Source organism: Triticum aestivum, chromosome 3B, assembly GCF_018294505.1.
Source record: "Triticum aestivum cultivar Chinese Spring chromosome 3B, IWGSC CS RefSeq v2.1, whole genome shotgun sequence".
NCBI lineage: Eukaryota > Viridiplantae > Streptophyta > Magnoliopsida > Poales > Poaceae > Triticum > Triticum aestivum.
Window position 1 is genome coordinate 199,322,228 of NC_057801.1, and position 21,362 is coordinate 199,343,589.

Here is a 21,362-nt window from a genome sequence, read left to right on the forward strand (position 1 = left end):
TCCACCCTCTGATGGATGGATGGAGCTAGCTTATATAGGCACGGCTAGTTTGACATGTAAGCTATGTGGGTAGCTTAGGAAGTAAGCTAGGTAGGCATGGTGGGGTGTCATCCTTGTCCCCTGGGTCACTTCATAAATAGTGTCAGGGGACAAGTGACACTGTACATGATGGCTGGGGTGTCACGTGAACAGTGCCGGGTACGATCGTCACGTCGGGGTCGCGTCAGGCTGCAGTCGGCAGTCAGCCTGGTGGCGCAGTCGGCAGCCAGCAGTCGGCCTGGTGGTGCAGTCGGCAGCCAGTAGTCGGCAGCCAGCAGTCGGCAGCCAGCAGTCGGCAGCCAGCAGTCGGCCTGGTGGCGGAGTCGGCAGCCAGCAGTCGCCCTGGTGGCGGAGTCGGCAGTCGGCAGTCGGCCTGGTGGCGCAGTCAGCAGCCAGCAGTCAGCAGCCGACCGGGGAGTTGGACTGAGGGGCTTTGCTAGACCCGATGTCTTGAAATATCGTCTCGCTGTCTTCGGGGTATCCGTGTCCAATTACTCCGACATCCACAATCGACATAGATTGCTTACAAGTGTCTTTGAAGTTCTGGATGAAACGGGCCTTTAACTTTGCCCATGAACCAATGGAATTGGGTGGCAAACCCTTTAACCAAGACCGGGCCGTTCCATCTAACATCATGGTGAAGTACTTAGCCATTGCCGCGTCGCTGACCTCCAATAGCTCCATGGCCATCTCATAACTTTCGATCCACGCTCCGGGCTGCAAGTCGACCGTGTAATTCGGCACCTTTCGAGGTCCCTTGAAGTCCTTGGGTAGGCGCACATTACGCAGAGCCGGTACCAAACAAGGAACACCACCGGTTCTAGTGGCTACTCCCATCTCAACGGAAGTCGTCGGATACTCTGGGAAATCTTGATGAGCCGTTTGTTGAGCCGCTAGCTGAGCCGCCCGCTCGTTCTCCTGACATACTCGGTCTTGCACTGGATTATAGCCACCGGGCTGGTTACGGCACTGGGCGTTGCTTGACAAAGCTTCAGACTCCATGTTCCTGCTGTAACTCAAACTCCGGTTTTAACGAGGCGGTGCTAACCAAGGCGGAGGAGTTGAATGAATTCTGTCCCAGCTGTAAGAATAAGTCTCTTGCTGAGCCAGAGCCATCTGGAGAAGTTCTCTGACCCTCCGGGTCTCCACCACTGTCGGGTCATCACCGTCCATGGGGAGAGACGCCAAGCGCGCCGATGCCGCGATTAAGTTCTCCATGGGGATGGAAAAGTGACCCGACGGTATCGGCACGTAACAGGGTGGAGCCATACTCCCATGAGGAGGTGCCATCTCCCGAGGTTGAGCCGGTCCTCCTGTTCCGGCTATCATAAACTGATTTGCATCTTACTTGGACCGGCAACGGGTGTAGCGAAAAGATTCCGAGGATCATAAATCGGAGGTAAACGGGACTGGGATTTCTGATGTCTTCTCCTTATCACCTCGTTGGACGCGTTTAGGCTCATCGTGAGCTGGTAGGCTTCTGACTGTAGCCGCTGTGCCCGTGCATCTAGAGCCGCCCGCTCTGCGGCTAACCTAGTGTCCTCAGCTGCCAAGGCCTCCTTGGCCCGAGCTATCTCCTCACCCACCCGTGCCACCTCTGTGTCATGCTCATCTTTATTTGCAGGAATAACCGTGGCGGTTAACAGGGCCGTAAGCTTGTCCATGAGATCTATCAGTACCTGAGCCGGCGGGCGCACAGGGCTTCCTGCCCTGGCTGCCCCCGTCCCGGATGTTATTGCTGTAGCGGCTGTAGAATTTTGGCCGGGTTGAGTCCTAGCCATGAAGACTCCTACCCATCTTGGCGGCTCACAGGGGTCCGGAATACTAGTGCCATCGGAACAGCCCCCAAGCACGCCGTCTTGCACTTGGTATAGCAAATCTGTTGAACTGGCGGACGAATCACCGTCCGAGAACGGCCGTCTCACCACCATCTTCAGATCCTTCAGAAAGTTCCTCTCCATGGATGCAGCCCACGAAGGCACACTTCATGACAGGTTGAACTCGGGCCTTTCTCGCACGCTGAGCCACCTCGACGAGGTCGGTGCAGTTGTCCGGCTCAGGGCCCGGTTCACCAATCCGGCCGATGAAGACGTGGATTCCGCCAAAGGGGACCTGGTACCCGTACTCAATGGTGCCGACATCGGGGCCCAAGCCTTCGTCGTTGATGTAGATCTTGCCGCGACGACTCTTGGTCATCTGGCCCACTACGTATCCCTTGAGCCCTTCGAAGTTGCCCTTCAAGAACTCAAATCCACCGTGCGCTGGCCGCACGGTGGGCACCAACTGTCGTGGAATTGTCACGTCAGATGTCCTCGTGAAAGCACTTAGTTGTGGAGCCATCGCAACTAGGAAGCTTGAAGGGGTTAATCGGGACAAAGGACATGAGAGGTTTATACTAGTTCGGCCCCTTACGGTGAAGGTAAAGCCTACGTCTAGTTGGGTTGGTATTGATGTTTCGATGACCAGGGAGCGAGATACGCTATGCCCGGCTCTCGATCAGTTGTTTCTTGCCCTAAGCTGCCGGCGGGTCGTCCCCTTATATACACGGGTTGACGCCCTGCGGCTTACAGAGTCCCGGCCGGCTTATAAACAGTGTCCGGCTCGGTGACTAGTTAAATCTACCTTATGATACAAGTCATGCCATTATGGCGGTTTACTATGACGGGCCTTAAGTCGCCTGTGGGCCTTATACCCTTTACTGAACCGCCATCTTCATGCTTGGTCTTGGGCTTCTTTCTGGTGAGTCTTCTTTGCGTAACCCGGCCCCTCCTGGGCGGCCTACACAAATAGTTATATCCCCAACACAGAGGCTTGACCCTGGGTTCCCACTCCTCGCCGATGTTGGTGGCTGTAGTGGAATGGTCCAGAAGGAAGGTTTTTCCCTTCGTGGACACCTCGGCCTCCCCATGCGTGGCGGTCTTCCTCTTCTTTCTCCCCCAAGTAGGGGGGGCGTTGTGGAAATATCACGTCAGATGTCCTAACAGAAGGACTTAGTCGTGGAGCCATCGCAACGAGGTTAGCCTGAAGGGGTTAAACCAGACAAGGGACACGAGAGTTATACTAGTTCGGCCCCTTCGATGAAGGTAAAAGCCTACGTCTAGTTGTGATGGAATTATTGGGGTTTAGATGACCAGGGAGCAAATACGCTTTGCCTGAGTCTCGAGTTGTTGTCTGTTGTCCCTGAACCGCCGCCGGGTCGTCCCTTTATATACACAGGTTGACGCCCTGCCGGTTTACAGAGTCCCGAGGCCGACTCATACAAGTGTTTGGCTCGGTCTCTCCCTTTCCCTATCTTACAATACAAGTTACACAACTATGATGGTTTAACACTATGGGCCATATATGCCTCCGGGCTATGGGCCTCTAAACTTTATCAGTAAAGCGCCATCTTCTTGTCTTCATGGGCTTCAGCATAGATGAGCGTGAACCGGCCCCTCCTGGGCGGTTTACACTCAGTGGTTATATCCTCAACGTTAGGTCCCAGATTGATTTGAACCTGTTCATGTCAATCTTCAATACTTAGGAAATTCCATGAACATCTTCTAATGATTCTCCGTAAACCGCCAGGTTGTCTTTTCCCGGTAAACTTTGGTGAACTGCCGTGACGTCATCTTCTGTCACTGCAGTAAATCGTCATGATGTCATCTCTGTATAAAAATATTCCTTTCATTAATTGCTCCCGAAGATCGAGGCGACAGCTGCGTCCTCTTTTGCCACTTCAGGCCCCTCGATTTTCACGCCTACCGTTTTATCCTCTTGCCTTTATAAATAGGGCCAGGGGTCTTCCCATTTCCCCCCTTGCCTCTCGTCTTCCTCCTCGCGACCCAAAGAACTCGAGCGCCGCCGCCGCCGCCGTCAACCCTTGAACCTGCACCGACTAGGCCGCTGCATCACCCTGTTTGGACCAGAGCTCCTGCGATACTCCTCCGCCGCTGCGTGGCCCTGGTATGCCTTTCTTCCCGTAACCCTAGATCTCCATTAGGGCTTTGAGTTTATCCGTGTTCATTAGTGCTTCTACGCCTTTCTCTTAGCTTATATACTGAATCTAGATATGCCTGCTAGTTTTCTTTTGCGGCTAGATCCATAACTTTAGTCTGCCGCACCACATCGTCTTGCTGTTCCTAGATAAACTCCATCTGGACCTTCTCCGTTCCTCTTAGCGCCATTGTAGGTATCAGAAAAAATTTCTTTATTAAACCACGGTCATATTGTGAAACCTGTTTCTGTAAACACTTAGTAGATTTCAGCTCTGCCTCTTCTGCTTTAAGGGTGGTTTAACCTTCAATAGTTAGTAATCCGCCGGATAACATTAGCCCTCACTTAAACCGCCATTCTGACTTGCATAGCAATATCCGGTTCAACTTTCAAATTTGTCCTAATTAAATTTCCCGGTTTAACATCTGTTTACAGCACCTCGACCTTGAATTTTAAACCGGCCTTCGCATTTCTTTTACAGTTTATCCTTCAAAATAACTAAGCAATTCTCAGCTTGCAACTGGGCTCCTTCTTGGATCACAGAGACTCAAATCAATGGTTACGTTGTTACTAGTGCTTTAGCTGCAAAGTATGTCCTTCATTGGCGAGTCCCTGGCCCTGAGTGCCCTCCTGAGCCTCAAGATGGAGAAGTGATTGTGTTTATGCAGCACTTAGACCAGGGATTCAGCCCCCCTAGATCAAAATTCTTCTGGGATGTCCTTGCTAGCTTTTAGCTCCATCCTCAGGACATTGGTCCAAATTCTGTATCCAATATATGTAACTTCCAAGTGTTCTGCGAAGTTTACCTTCAAGAGGAACCAACTGTTGAACTCTTCCGGGATTTCTTCCACTTAAACCGCCGAACTGAGTTCTCTGACGGCCCCAATACTGAACTTGGTGGTGTGTCTATTCAGAAGAGGAAAGAAGTTGACTTCCCTCATGCAAAACATCACAGCCATCCCAAAGACTGGAATCTAACATGATTTTATTGTCAAAACACTGCTCCTGCTGGAGAAAATCCTTTGCCGGGTTATCGTGCTCACCGGCTCAGCAATGGCCATCCACTGCCTCAACGGCTCACTGCCAAGGAACGACAGTCTTATGCACCTCAACTGGCCAAGCTCCGGGCTCTCCTAGCCAATGGTTTGACTGGTGTTGACCTCGTTCGCTGCTGGGTTGCGTGGCATGTCCTTCCTTTAAGACGCCACTCCGGATTGATGCACGAGTATACCGGCAATGCCAAGGATCCTCAACGGTTTAATGAGATAGAAATGACTGATGATGAAGTCACTGAATCCGTGAAAAAGATGCTAGACGAACCAATCGCTACATGCAGCCAAACTGGGCTGGCCCCTTTTTACACCTCCAACAAACTGCCAGCGGTAAAGATTTTAACCTTGTGCTTTCTTGATCCGCCTCCGTTTTAACATTGTTCTAATAAACCTTTGTTTCAATTTTATAGGCCAACAGCTCCTTCTGGAAAAGGAAAGCTTCAGACAAACCGGCAAGGGCTCCTCGTGCCAAAAGCAAAGTCATAAAGAAAGCAGCCAAGAAGAAGACCAGCAAATCTACTGATCCGCCCGAAGATATTGAAGAATCAGACCAAGAGGTAGAACTTGACTCCCTTGGCTTATTTTTTGTACACCTTATTAACAATGATTGTTGTCAGGATGATGCGGAAGCCAGTCGCGTTGATCATGTTGAGGTAATCTCCCTTTCCTCCGGTTCAGATCATGTGCCGGTTCAAAAATTTCGTCGTGTAGTTCGGAAAATAAACGCTCTCACCCTCTTGCTCATTTGGATCCACAATTTTCTTTGAAGACACAACAACATGAAGGCCGTCGCACAACCCGGCACAGTGGCCAACAAGTCACTTCCTCCGGTTTACCAGACACTCCACCTTGGAAACGGCGTCTAGAGGTCTCTTCCTCTTTTAATAAACATTGTCCCTTGGCGGGTTGCTTCCGATACCCACTTAATCCGTCTGATTCAAATTATCAGGTAACTTCTAACTCTTCATCTGGCGATTCATCAACCACGCAATTGCCTCCCCTCAAGACCGTCGCTGGGTAAGCATACCTCCCTTTAGCTTTTTCCATCATGCGTCGGTTTACCATACTAATATTTTTTATGTTTGTAGTGCCAAGGCCCGACTGAGCAAGAAAGCCAAAACCAGTGGCCCCACTGATGAGGTTGAACTAGAGAAGACCTCAGAAGATGCTGGTAGAGACACTGAGGTTGTCATGGATGACTCTGCCCCACAAGATCCAGCCACTGATGCTAATCCACAGGAAGCTGATCTGGCCACGCATGTTGATCCATCAAGCCCGCATGCTACGCCTCCAAGTCCAGCTGCTGATCCGCCAAATCCAGCTGCTAATCCACCAAGCCCAGCTGCTAATCCGCCGAGCCCAGCCAAAGATATTGTCAATCCGCCGAGCCCGTCAAAAGGTGGCGATGATGTTATTATCACTGGCACTGCTTATACCGCCCCAGGCAATCCGGTTGCCTTATCAAAGCATACTGCTAAGGAGGAATTTTCTGCTATGGGCAAGGGGAAAGGGAAAACAGATTTATCCAGCTATGTTAACCTTTCTGCCGAGGAGCTTCATTCCGGATTCCTGAACTGCCTATACACAAGCCGAGATTACGAGGCCGGTTTGGTGAACATGATGAGGGAGCGCTATGAGGTAACCTTCAAAACACTTTAATCTTGCTTGTTCTGTATATCTCTATTGTAGCCCCCAAGGGCCGGTTTATCTCTTGAAGACAAACATGACTTTAAAAAGAAAGAACTTTGGCTGAGTAGCCCCCAAGGGCCGGTTTGTCTCTTGAAGACAAACCGGGACTTTGATGTTCCAGACTGCATTATGTTAAGTCCCTTGCCTGTGTATTTTGTGATCAAATACACATTAGCCCCCAAGTGCCAAAATTAATTCTTGTATTGATCCTCGGGACTTCAATCAATCAGCAGTAAAGAAGCAATCCGCATTAGCCCCCAAGTGCCAAGTGTATAACTAGTTATATGCTTGGGACTTTGAAAAAGAATATCCTCACCATCTAATCTTTTCCAGGCCAATATAAACAACAAAGACTCCAAGATTGCTGATCTTCAAGAGAATATCAAGTCCCAGCAATCAGAAACTTCCAAGGCCAAAGAGGAGCTGAAAGGCGCTTTAACAGCCATGGAACAACTGAAGGACAGTTTCAAGACTGAGCGTGCCAACTGGGAAACGGAAAAGACTGCATTGCTGAAGCGGGCTAAAGACGCCGAGTCAGCTCTTAAACCGGTGACGGAAGAGCTAACTGGGTTGAAGCGCTAAGTGAATGCCATGACCTCTACAATATTTGGTAAATACTCTTGCCAAGATTTCTTGAATAACCATCTTTGAAATTGCTGGCTTAACATCAAAATCTTAAACAGTTGTAGGTGGCCGTGTTGCTCTTCTGGGCTCTGACATGCGGATGAAGCTGAAGGCGGCATATACGCTGATAGAGCAACTGTATACCGGTGCCCAACGAGTTATCTGTGCAGTCTCATACAACAAACCGGCCCCAACACTGATCAAGGACACTCTAGCCAGGTTATCCATGACACCGGCGCAGATAGAAGAGATGTAGCGATCCACTGCCAGGGCTGGCGCTTTGTTGGCACTTACCCAGGCTAAAGCATGGATAGCTGACCTGGATCCAATTGATTTGCCAAGGGCTTTCCTAGTGAACAAGAAAACGGGGTAGAATTTGATAATGAAGCCCTCAAAGTTTTGACAAAGGAAATGCATCCTCTGGCAAGTCAATTGGCGGAAGAGGCCAATTTGACTGTTCATCGGTCCTCCTACGATGCCAACAACCAATGGATTGCCACTGCTGTGAAGGAAGTGCAAAATCTTATCCCGCCAATTCGTAAGCACACTTACGCCCCTGACGTTGATCCGTCGGAACTTATAAGTGAAGAAGCTGCCTTTCAAGCATTAACCCGGATTGACTAGACTGCCGTTGACTTCCAGCAACTGGATGGGGAGGAGTAGGCTGAACCGACACGAGAAGATCCATCAACCTCTCGTCAACCCGGCGATGAGTCTTAGTCCGGCAACTGGGTTGATATTCACAGATTGTGTTCTGTGTAAAGAACAATCACTTATTTTGGGCCGTAAAGCGCCTTGTAATAGGCTAGTTGAAATACTTCGATCTGCTGTCATCGTGCACTTGGATATAACTTTGTTTGATCCGCCATGATAATTTCAGTGCTGGCTTTTATACCTTCATAATATTATGCAATCCCTGTGTCTGCATAAAAAGATCTATCCGGGCGGTTTACCGCCGGACGGGTCAAAATGCCCAACACTCAACCTGGTAGACAACCAAGGTTGTAAAAATAGCAAAGATAGATCATACTTGTGATATGAAATTATGCTTTTGGTTGACCAACTTGATTGTAGTAAGGGTGAACACCCAACTTCCACCATGCAGTGCTGGTATGAAATGTATTAAGTCACACCGGGTTGTGATGAACACCGGATAATCACACTGGCGACAGGTAGTCAAAGCCAGACCGGTTTGAAAGATGCCGGTTCACCATTAATTATATGCTTTAACAATAACTGTAAGCCACACTAGGTTAAGAAACACCGGGTTGAGATGGAGACATATTGTCTGGCCGGGTTAGTAAACACCGGTTTACTTGAAAAGTTGATCAAGAAAGATAAAACTTGTAAAAAGCGAAAGCAAATAAAACTTGTAGTCGAGGCTTTTCGAGGGCTGCCAGGCCCAAATTCGAGGCTTTTCGTGGGCTGCCAGGCCGCTGAGTTAAACCATTTGACAAAGCCTTTTAAGATGGGCCTCCAACTAACCAATCGTCATTTTAACTTCGACAAGTTCAGGGTCTCAATGAGAGTAACTGTCAAACATTCTGCGGGTCATGCCAGGATTACCTGGATAGGAGTGGCTTACTTGATGAAGGCAGGTTAACCCGGGGTTTTAGGTGAATACACCAGGCTTCCAAGCCGTGGGTTGATACCCGATTACAAGGGTCCTTTCAAACTCTTTGTTACTTTACACAAAGAGCCCCCAAGTAACTTTGTGAGCTATGCTCAATGGGTGCCTATGTTTGAGTCGTGCTTTTAGCAACAGAACTCTCTTTGGCCCCTTGGGTGTGAAGCTCCCAAGCTGTATGATGGCATGATAGCAGGTTTAATGAAAAAAACGGGTCATCGCTTTAAAAGCAGAAGCCCCCTTGTAACCAAGAAATATTTGAAGAACGACAGAGGCCCTGCTTGTAGCAAGGATGCCGGTTTATTATATTGAGCATAATATATACATTGTCATAATATGTACATAGTGAGAGCCTATGGCTCAGGCGTAGTAAGGCCAAAGGAGAGCTATGTTCCACGGCCGCCGGGTCTCCTCCTCAGAACTGCGTGAGTTTTCTCGAACGTCAATGAGGTAGTATGATCCATTGTGCAGATTCTTGCTGACCACAAAGGGTCCTTCCCAAGGTGGGGATAACTTGTGCATGTCGGTCTGATCCTGGATGAGCCGGAGCACTAAATCGCCTTCTTGAAAGGTTCTTGTTTTGACCCGGCGACTGTGATAATGCCGTAGGTCTTGTTGGTAAGCCGCCGAACGAGCCAAAGCCATATCCCGCTTCTCATCTAACAGGTCCAGTGCTTCTTGACGCGCTTGTTCGTTGTCCGCTTCAACATAATTGGCAACTCGAGGTGAGTCATGACGAATATCACTGGGGAGTACCGCCTCTGCTCTGTAAACCATGAAGAAAGGCGTATAACCTGTAGACTGGTTTGGGGTGGTGTTTATGCTCCATAACACAGATGGTAGTTCTTACACCTAGCAACCCAGCGTCCGCTTCAAAGGGACCATAAGCCGGTGCTTTATACCCTTTAGAATTTCCTGGTTAGCTCGCTCAGCTTGACCATTGGATTGGGGATGAGCCACATATGCTACATCAAGCCGGATGTGCTCTCGTTGACAAAAATCCTCCATCTCTCCTTTAGATAGGTTCATGCCATTATCTGTGATAATGCTATGTGGAAAACCGAAACGGAAGATCACTTTTTTGATGAACTGAACCGCCGTGGCTGCATCACACTTGCTTACTGGCTCCGCTTCAACCCATTTAGTGAACTTGTCAACCACCACCAACAGGTGGGTCTTCTTATCTTTTGATCGCTTGAAAGGCCCTACCATGTCAAGCCCCCAAGTTGCAAACGGCCAGGTGATAGGAATCATCCGTAGCTCCTGAGCCGGAATGTGAGCTCGCCTTGAGAATTTCTGACAGCCGTCACACCATCGGACAAAGTCCTCAGCATCAGCGTGAGCCGTCAACCAATAGAAGCCATGACGAAAAGCTTTGGCAACCAAGGATTTTGAACCGGCATGATGACCACAGTCTCCTTCGTGGATCTCACGTAAAATCTCACGGCCTTCTTCAGGAGAAACACATCGCTGGAACGCACCAGAAACACTGCAGTGGTGTAACTCGCCGTTGTGAACAACCATGGACTTGGACCGTCGGACTATCTGTCTGGCCAAAATTTCATCATATGATAACTCGCCCCGATTCATATATGCCAAGTATGGAATCGTCCAATCCGGAATGATATGTAAAGCGGCCACCAACTGTGCCTCCGGATCAGGAATAGCGAGGTCCTCCTCTGTAGGTAGTTGAACTGACGGGTTATGCAAGACATCCAAAAAGGTATTGGGTGGTACCGGTTTACGTTGAGACCCCAGCCGGCTTAAAGCATCGACTGCTTCGTTTTTGCGCTGATCAATGTGCTCCACTTGATAACCCTTAAAGTGACCAGCCACAATATCCACCTCTCGTCGGTAAGCCGCCATGAGTGGATCCTTGGAATCCCAAGTACCTGAAACTTGCTGGGCTACCAAGTTTGAGTCTCCAAAGCATCATACCAGGCTTAAGTTCATCTCCTTAGCCACTCGAAGACCATGGAGTAAAGCTTCATACTCAGCTGCATTGTTAGTACAAGGGAACATTAAGCGAAGGACAACTCCAGCCCCCGAGCCCTCCAATTGCCTGGACCCGTCAAAGTGAATAGTCCAGTATGTACTGTCCGGTTTGTCTTCTGGTGCCTGCAACTCGGTCCAGTCATTGATAAAATCCACAAGAGCCTGGGACTTGATGGCTGTGCGAGGCATATACTTCAAACCGTGTGGCCCAAGCTCAATAGGCCACTTAGCAACCCGGCCAGTTGCCTCCCTATTCTGGATTATATCCCCCAAAGGAGCAGAACTGACCACTGTGATGGGATGACCTTGAAAGTACTGTTTAAGCTTCCGACTTGCCATAAACACCCCATACATCAGCTTCTGCCAATGCGGATATCTTTGCTTTGACTCAATGAGCACTTCGCTGATATAGTAAACCGGCCTTTGAACTCGATATTCCTTCCCAGCCTCCTTGCGCTCCACCACAATGGCGACACTGACAGCCCGGGCATTAGCAGCCACATATAACAACAATGGCTCCTTATCAACGGGAGCATCAAGAACTGGTAGTTCAACTAACTGCTGCTTTAAGTCCTCAAACGCCGCATTAGCCGCGTCACTCCAGACAAAATTGTCTGTTTTCTTCAACATCTGATACAGAGGAATTGCCTTCTCTCCCAAACGGCTGATAAACCGGCTCAAAGCCGCAATAGGACCCGCCAGGCGCTGAACATCATTGATACACGCCGGTTTAGCCAAGGATGTAATTGCCTTGATCTTTTTTGGATTAGCCTCAATGCCTCTGTTGGACACCAGAAAGCCTAAGAGCTTGCCTGCCGGAACACCAAAAACACACTTGTCCGGATTGAGCATCATTTTATAAACCCGAAGATTGTTAAAGGTTTCCTTGAGGTCCTCTATCAATGTCTCCTTCTTCCTGGATTTTACCACAATGTCATCTACATAAGCATGAACGTTGCGCTCAATCTGAGTATGAAGACAATTCTGCACACAACGCTGATAAGTTGCCTGGGCACTCCTGAGCCCAAAGGGCATAGACACATAGCAGAAGGCTCCAAAGGGAGTAATGAAAGCTGTCTTCTCCTGGTCCTTAACTGCCATCTTGATCTGATGATAACCAGAATAAGCATCCAAAAAACTCAAACGCTCACAACCCGCCGTAGCATCAATGATTTGATCAATACGAGGGAGGGCGAAGGGATCAGCTCGGCAAGCTTTATTCAAATCTGTGTAATCCACACACATACGCCAAGTGCCGTTTTTCTTAAGCACCAGCACCGGATTAGCCAACCACTCTGGGTGAAACACCTCAATTATAAAACCAGCAGCCAACAACCGAGCCACCTCTTCTCCAATGGCCTTGCGTCGTTCCTCGTTGAAGCAGCGAAGGAACTGTTTGACCGGTTTAAACTTGGGATCTATATTGAGAGTGTGCTCAGCGAGTTCCCTCAGTACACCTTTCCATGCAAAAATGTCCCGGTTCTCACGGATGAACTCGATGAGCACGCTTTCCTATTTTGGATCCAGATTTGTGCTGATACTAAACTGTTTGGATGAATCGCCAGGAACGAAATCAACAAGTTTAGTTTCATCAGCCGGTTTGAACTTCAGGGTCGGATCATGTTCTGTAGAGGGATTCTTCAGGGAAGTCATGTCTGCCAGATCAACATTGTCCTTATAAAACTTTAACTCCTCCGTTGCACAAACTGATTCAGCATATGCCGCATCACCTTCTTCACACTCCAGAGCAATCTTATGGCTGCCATGAACCGTAATGGTTCCTTTGTGACCCGGCATCTTGAGCTGCAGATAAACATAACACGGCCTTGCCATGAATTTAGCATAAACCGGCCGTCCAAATAAAGCATGGTACGGACTTCTGATTTTGACCACTTCAAAGGTCAGTGTCTCGGACCTTGATTCATGATCATCTCCAAACACCACCTTCAGAGCTATGTTACCAACTGGGTAAGCCGATTTACCAGGCACCACTCCGTGAAAAACGGTGTTTGATGGTCTAAGATTCTTATCTGTCAACCCCATACGCTGGAAGGTTTCATAGTACAAGATATTGATACTGCTCCCTCCGTCCATGATTACCTTGGTAAACTTATAACCTCCCACCTGAGGTGCAACCACCAAAGCTAGGTGACCCGGATTGTCAACCCGGGGCAGGTGATCCTCCCTGCTGCAGACAATAGGCTGCTATGACCAGCGTAGATAACGGGGCACCGCCGGTTCAACAGAGTTTACTGCCCTTTTACGGAGCTTCTGATCGCGCTTGCATAAGCTAGTAGTAAAGACATGATACTGTCCACCGTTTAACTGCTTTGGGTTGCTCTGATAACCCGACTGCTGTTGATTTCTCTAATTACCCTGTTGATGGTTACCACCTTGGTTGTTCTGACTGCCCTGATTATTCTGAAACCCTGAGCTTGAACCGCCACCACCATAACCCGGCCCATGGAATCCTGGACCGGAACCACCAGATGGACCCTGATCATACCAAAAAAGATCAAAATTTTTGAACTCCCTCATGATGTGACAATCCTTCCAAAGGTGTGTGGCCGGAGCCTCCTTTTTCCCGTGCTTTGGGCAGGGCTGGTTTAACAGACGTTCCAGATTCATTCCTCCACCACGCTGGGGCGGTTTACCCTTACGACGCTTTCATATTACCTTGCACATTGGTGTTAGCCACAAAATCGGAATTGCCCGCTTTACACTTACCATTGTTTCCTTGGCCCGCCTGATTATGCTGTCCTTTTGAACCGGCATTCTTCTTTCCCTTCTCCTGTTTCTCTTCATCAGAATCAGGGTCTTTGGTATTATCAGAATCAGCATACTTAACCAGAGCCGCCATAAGTGTTCCCATATCATTGAAGTGGCGCTTGAGTTGTCCCAACTTCATCTTTAGTGACTTAAACCGGCAATTGCCCTCCAATGTCACAATTGCTGTATCCGGATTGATGCGGCCGGACGAATGCAAAATTTCTGAAACCCGGCGCACCCAATGGGTTGTTGATTCATTTTCTCCTTGGACACAACCTGCCAGATCTACAATGGACATAGGCTGCTTGCATGTATCTTTGAAGTTTGCTATGAACTTGGCCTTCAACTCATCCCATGAATTGATCGAGTTAGCAGGCAGGCTCTTCAACCAGGTGCGAGCCGTTCCTTCTAACATCATGGTGAAGTATTTTGCACACGCCGCTTCATCCACATCTAGCATTTCCATCGCCATCTCATAACTCTCAACCCACGCCCCGGGGGCTTGATCAGCGGTGTAATTAGGCACCTTGCGCGGCCCCTTGAAATCCTTGGGCAACCACATATTACAGAGAGCCGGGATGAGACACGACACTCCCCAAGAGCTGAAGGCAAGCCCCGTCTCTCGCTCTACTGATGTTGTTGGCTGAACCGGGGCGGGTTGATGATGACCCGCGTACTGTGCCGCTAAAGCGGCCTCCCTTCGTGCTCTGCCATTATCCACCACGTCCTGAGCATTCCGACCGCCGTTTGCCGGATTAGCCCCTTGAGGAGCATCACGACGCCGCGCGCTGCTTGACACGGCCGGCTCGGCCATGTGCCTGCTATAACTCTTGCTCGGACGGGGGGTTGAATGTATTCTGTCTCGGCTGTAGGAATAAGCCTGTAGCTGAACAACGGCGGTTTGAACAAGATCCCTAGCTCGCCGAGTCTCAATCGCTGCTAATGAATCACCCTCCATCGGAATAGCCACCAAACGTGATGCTGCCGCAATCATGTTATTCAAGGGGCTGGAAAAGTGACCCAGCGGTGTTGCTACATACTGTGGCGGGCTATCCGTCCGTCGAGGCGGGTCCATCGCCCGTGGCTGATCCGGCGCCGCCCCAGGTGCCTCGGTCCGGTTTACTCCTGCCGGATTGCTAGGCCCAACTCCTGGTGTACTGAAGAGATTCAGACCCTCGTAAATTTGCGGCAATCGAGACCGGTACTTCCTTCTCATGACATCGTTTGATGCGTTCTGATCCAACATAAGCCGGTAATTCTACGCCTGGATCTGTTGTGATTGGGCATCTAAAGCGGCCCATTCTTCATCCATCCTGGCCTCCTCAGCCGCCAAGTCCGCCTTGGCCTGAACTATCTGATCCTTTAGCTTTGTAACATCCACATTGTGCTGAACTTGAGTCTCTGGAGTTACCGCTGTGGTTAACAGCGCTGTTAAATCATCCAGTAAACCGGCAAGAACCTGAGCCGGCCGGCGCGCCGGGCCTCCTGCCGCGGCTACCGATCCGGAGACCATTGCTGCTGTAGATGAAGATTGCACGGTGGGCTACGTATCGGCCATGAAGATCGCAACATGGTTTGGCGTATAAAGGGGACCGGAATACTGTCGCCATCGGAGTATCCTTCAAACCGGCCATCGTGCAGTTGGTATAGCGACTCGGTTTTGCCAGTGGACGATTCACCATCTGAGTAGACGGCCGTCTCACCATCGGACACTGGTTCAGATTCCGCACCATGGATGAATCCTACGAACGCACGCTTCATGGCAGGCTGAATCCGGGCAGGACTTGCACGCTGAGCCGTCTTGACGAGGTCAGTGGAGATGTCCGGCTCAGGGCCCGGTTCGCCGATCTTGCCGATGAAAACGTGAATTCCGCCAAAGGGGACCCGGTACCCGTACTCGACTGAGCCAGCCTCGGGGCCCTAGCCTGCGTCGTCGATGTAATGCTTGCCGCGACGACTCTTGGTCATCCGGCCAACCACGTACCCCTTGAGTCCTTCAAAGCTTTCCTTCAAGAACTCGAAACCATCGTGCGATAGCCCCACGGTGGGCGCCAACTGTCATGGAAATATCATGTCAGATGTCCTAATAGAAGGACTTAGTCATCGAGCCATCGCAATGAGGTTAGCCTAAAGGGGTTAAACCGGACAAGGGACACGAGAGTTATACTAGTTCAGCCCCTTAGATGAAGGTAAAAGCCTACGTCTAGTTGTGATGGAATTATTGGGGTTTCGATGACCAGGGAGCAAATACGCTTTGCCTGAGTCTCGAGTTGTTGTCTGTTGTCCCTGAACCACCGTCGGGTCGTCCCTTTATATACAGAGGTTGACGCCCGGCCGGTTTACAGAGTCCCGAGGCCGACTCATACAAGTGTTTGGCTCGGTCTCTCCCTTTCCTTATCTTACAATACAAGTTACACAACTATGACGGTTTAACACTATGGGCCCTAATATGCCTCCAGGCTATGGGCCTCTAAACTTTATCAGTAAAGCGCCATCTTTTTGTCTTCATGGGCTTTAGCATAGCTGAGCGTGAACCCTCCTGGGCGGTTTACACTCAGTGGTTATATCCTCAACAGGGGGGGATGGATTTCCTCCTCCTCCTCCTCGTCTTTGGTGGAGGAGTGCATATCGGTGTCTTCGGACATCATGTCTGGTGCAACCTTGCGCCGGAGACCATCTCTGGTTCCCGTGGTCGTCTTCTTGGCCTTCTTCTCCGATACCTCATAGGGCGCCGGAAGCAACATCTTTGTTAGAAGAGGTTATTCTGGATCTTCAGGTAGCGGAGCTGGACAGTTAATCTGCTCCGCTATCGCTACCCAGGCCTGTAAGATTGGCATGGAGGCTTAGATTCCTCCCGCGGGTGTGCTAGTAAAAGGCATATCTTGCAGATATGAAAACTTACCGGATTGGCTCGGCGTTTTGCGTTGAGCCCGCAATCTTCGGTTGTGGGCAGTGGTACCTCGTTGGCCTTGAAGAGCACCTTCCAGGCGTCTTCGTGTGTCATGCCGAAGGGCTCTCGCAGCGTCTGGTATTCGGCCGGGTCGAACTCCCACAGATTGCAAATCCGCCTCTGACACGGAAGAATCCGGCGGAGGAGCATAACTTGGACCACGTTGACGAGCTTGATTTTCTTGCTTATCATATTTTGGACGCATGTCTGAAGTCTGGTCAGTTCTTCCGCTGAGCCCTAGGCTGTGCCCTTTTTTTGCCAGGAGGTGAGCCGTATGGGGACGCGGGATCAGAATTCGAGGGTCGCTGCCCAGTTGGCGTCGCGCGGCTCGGTGATGTAGAACCACCCTGATTGCCACCCCTTCATAGTCTCCACAAAGGAGCCTTCGGGCCAGGTGACATTGGGCATCTTGCCCACCATAGCGCCTCCGCACTCCACTTGTTGGCCGCTCACCACCTTTGGCTTCACGTTGAAGGTCTTCAGCCATAGGCTGAAGTGGGGTGTGATGCAGAGGAAGGCCTCGCACACGACGATAAACGCCAAGATGTTGAGGATGGAGTTGGGGGCCAAATCATGGAAGTCCAGCCCGTAGTAAAACATTAGTCCGCGGACAAACGGGTGGAGGGGGAGTCCCAGCCCGCGGACGAAGTGGGAGAGGAATACTACCCTTTCCCGGGGTTTCGGGGTAGGGATGATCTGCCCTTCGGCCGGAAGCCGATGCGTGATGCCTTTGGACAAGTATCCAGCCTCCCGAAGCTTCTTGATGTCCTCCTTCTTAACAGAGGAGGCCATCCACTTGCCTCCCACTCCGGACATGTTCGGAATGTTTTTGCGGAGAAGGTGAAAGCTTGAGCGTTGGAGCTCGAGAATGGATGAGCAGAGGGAGAAGAAGGCGTGGGTGAAAAAAGGGGAATCCTTGTCTCCTTATAAAGGCAGCATGGATCATGCGCCTCCCCACTTGCCCTATAAACTCGCTTATTCCCCAAGCGTCATGCTAATGGCGCGGTTGGGTTACCCACGTCCGTATTGATGAGAATCCCGTGATAAGGGGACACGATCTCTGCTTCGACAAGATGTGCCAATAAAACCGCCTTGCAAGATGTGTAGTAGCAGGTTGAGAAAATGGTTCGAATAATGACTGGGCCACAACGTGATGTCACGCTATGGAAAAGTTGTCAGCAGATTAGACTCGTGGAATATTGTACTCTCTACGGTGGTATGTGGAATTTGTTTTGCAGAGCCAAACACGATTCTTGTGCTCAAGATCTACTTTGGAGTATTCGGAGAAGGAACCCGCCTTGCAATGCCGAAGACAATCTGCGCGCCGGACTCATCGTCATTGAAGCCTGGTTTAGGGGCTACTGAGGGAGTCCTGGATTAGGGGGTCCTCGGATAGCCGGACTATATGCTTATGCCAGACTGTTGGACTATGAAGATACAAGACTGAAGACTTCGTCCCGTGTCCGGGTGGGACTCTCCTTTGCATGGAAGGCAAGCTTGGCAATTCGGATATGTAGATTCCCTTCTCTGTAACCGACTCTGTGTAACCCTAGCCCCCTCGGGTGTCTATATAAATTGGAGGGTTTAGTCCGTAGGACAACAACAATCATAATCATAGGCTAGCTTCTAGGGTTTAGCCTCTATGATCTTGTGGTAGATCAACTCTTGTAATACTCATATCATCAAGATCAATCAAGCAGGAAGTAGGGTATTACCTCCATAGAGAGGGCCCGAACCTGGTTAGACATCGTGTCTCCCGCCTCCTGTTACCATTAGCCTTAGACGCACAGTTCAGGACCCCCTACCCGAGATCCACCGGTTTTGACACCGACAATGACCCACAAGTGTAGGGGATCTATCGTAGTCCTTTCGATAAGTAAGAGTGTCGAACCCAACGAGGAGCAGAAGGAAATGACAAGCGGTTTTCAGTAAGGTATTCTCTACAAGCACTGAAATTATCGGTAACAGATAGTTTTGTGACAAGGTAATTCGTAACGGGTAACAAGTAACAAAAGTAAATAAGGTGCAGCAAGGTGGCCCAATCCTCTTTGAAGCAAAGGGCAAGCCTGGACAAGTTCTTATATAGAGAAAAGCACTCCCGAGGACACATGGGGATTTCCTCAAGCTAGTTTTCATCACGCTCATATGATTCACGTTCGCTTCTTTGATAATTTGATATGTGGATGGACCGGTGCTTGGGTACTACCCTTTCTTGGACAAGCATCCCACTTATGATTAACCCCTATTGCAAGCATCCGCAACTACAAAAGAAGTATTAAGGTAAACCTAACCATAGCATGAAACATATGGATTCAAATCAGCCCCTTACGAAGCAACTCATAAACTAGGGTTTTAGCTTCTGTCACTCTAGCAACCCATCATCTACTTATTACTTCCCAATGCCTTCCTCTAGGCCCAAACAATGGTGAAGTGTCATGTAGTCGACGTTCACATAACACCACTAGAGGAGAGACAACATACATCTCATCAAAGTATCGAATGAATACCAAATTCACATGACTACTTATAGCAAGACTTCTCCCATGTCCTCAGGAACAAACGTAACTACTCACAAATCATATTCATGTTCATAATCAGAGGGGTATTGATATGCATAAAGGATCTAAACATATCATCTTCCACCGAATAAACCAACTAGCATCAACTACAAGGAGTAATCAACACTACTAGCTACCCACAGGTACCAATCTGAGGTTTTGGGACAAGGATTGGATACAAGAGATGAACTAGGGTTTGAGAGGAGATGGTGTTGGTGAAGATGTTGATGGATATTGACCCCCTCTCGGTGAGAGGATCAATGGTGATGACGATGGTGATGATTTCCCCCTCCCGGAGGGATGTTTCCCCGGCAGAACAGCTCCGCCGAAGCCCTAGATTGGTTCCGCCTCGTGGCGGCGGTGTTTCGTCCCGAAAGCTTGTTTATGATTTTTTTTCCAGGGTAAAAGACTTCATATAGCAGAAGATGGTCACCGGAGGCCTGCCAGGGGGCCCACGAGGCAGGGGGCGTGCCTAGGGGGGTAGGGCGCGACCCCCACCCTCATGGCCAGGGTGTGGGCCCCCTCTGGTACTTCTTCCGCTCAGTATTTTTTATTAATTCCAAAAATGACTTTCATGGAGTTTCAAGACTTTTGGAGTTGTGCAGAATAGGTCTCTAATATTTTCCCCTTTTCCATCCCAGAATTCCAGCTGCCAGCATTCTCCCTCTTCATGTAAACCTTGTAAAATAAGAGAGAATAGGCATAAGTATTGTGACATAACGTGTAATAACAGCCCATAATGCAATAAATATTGATATAAAAGCATGATGCAAAATGGACGTATCGCATACCAATCTCCGAAGAAGATGAGAGCCTCGGCAACGAAGAATTCATCGTGCTAGAGGAACCCTTCAAACAAGAGCGCTTTAAGCACCAGCTAATAGCCACTGCAAGAAGCTTGAAAAAGAAGCAGCAACAACTTCAAGCTGATCAGGATCTGCTCAATGACAGATGGACTGATGTCCTGGCAGCCGAGGAATACGGCCTCGGACGCCCAACCAAGAGTTACCCGAAGCGCAAGCTGCTACCCCAATTCGACGACGAGGCCCCAAAGCCTATACCGCCCAAGCGTAATGCTACTGACGGACCTGACTGACCACCACGTGGCCGTGACAGAGCGGTAACTCAAGCCGAACATCCGCCTGCACCACCGCGTCGTAAAGGTAAAGAGACAACAGCTACAGGATACACTTACGACCTACGACAGGACCTGGATAATAGAGTTGGTCAGACCAGATTTATATACGGATCAAGGGGCCGAGCCCCAGCACAAGAAGACGGCCATGAAGCCTGGTGTGACAAGCATAACTTCAGCCGGACTGAAAACCGCATACGAACTCCATCCGAACTGCATCGTGACATGGCCCGATATAGAGGCGCTGGACCCCCCGCCCCCATGCTTCACCGATGAGGTGATGGAACACCAGTTCCCAGAAGGGTTTAAACCCGTGAACATCGAATCATACGATGACACGACGGATCCTGCAGTGTGGATTGAAGATTTCCTTCTCCACATTCACATGGCTCGCGGTGATGATCTACATGCCATCAAATACCTCCCTCTCAAGCTTAAGGGACCAGCTCGGCACTGGTTAAATAGCCTCCCAGAAAACTCTATTGGGAGTTGGGAAGACCTGGAGGATGCCTTTAGAGGCAACTTCCAGGGCACCTATATCCGGCCCCTGGACGCCGATGACCTTAGTCACATAGTCCAGCAGCCCGAAGAGTCAGCAAGAAAATTCTGGACCCGGTTCCTAGTCAAAAAGAACCAAATCGTTGATTGTCCGGATGCTGAGGCTCTAGCAGCCTTCAAACGCAACATCCGTGACGAATGGCTTGCCCGACACCTCGGCCAAGAAAAGCCGAAGTCTATGGTGGCCCTCACATCACTCATGACCCTCTTTTGCGCGGGCAAAGATAGCTGGCTTGCACGCAACAACAACAGTACCAGCAATCCTGGCACTTCGAAGCAAAGAACAGAAATGGCAGGCCCCAACGCAACAAAAACAAGCGTCGAGGCAACACTAACAATACCGAAGACACGACGGTCAACACGGGATTCAGTGGCTCCAAGACCGGTCAAT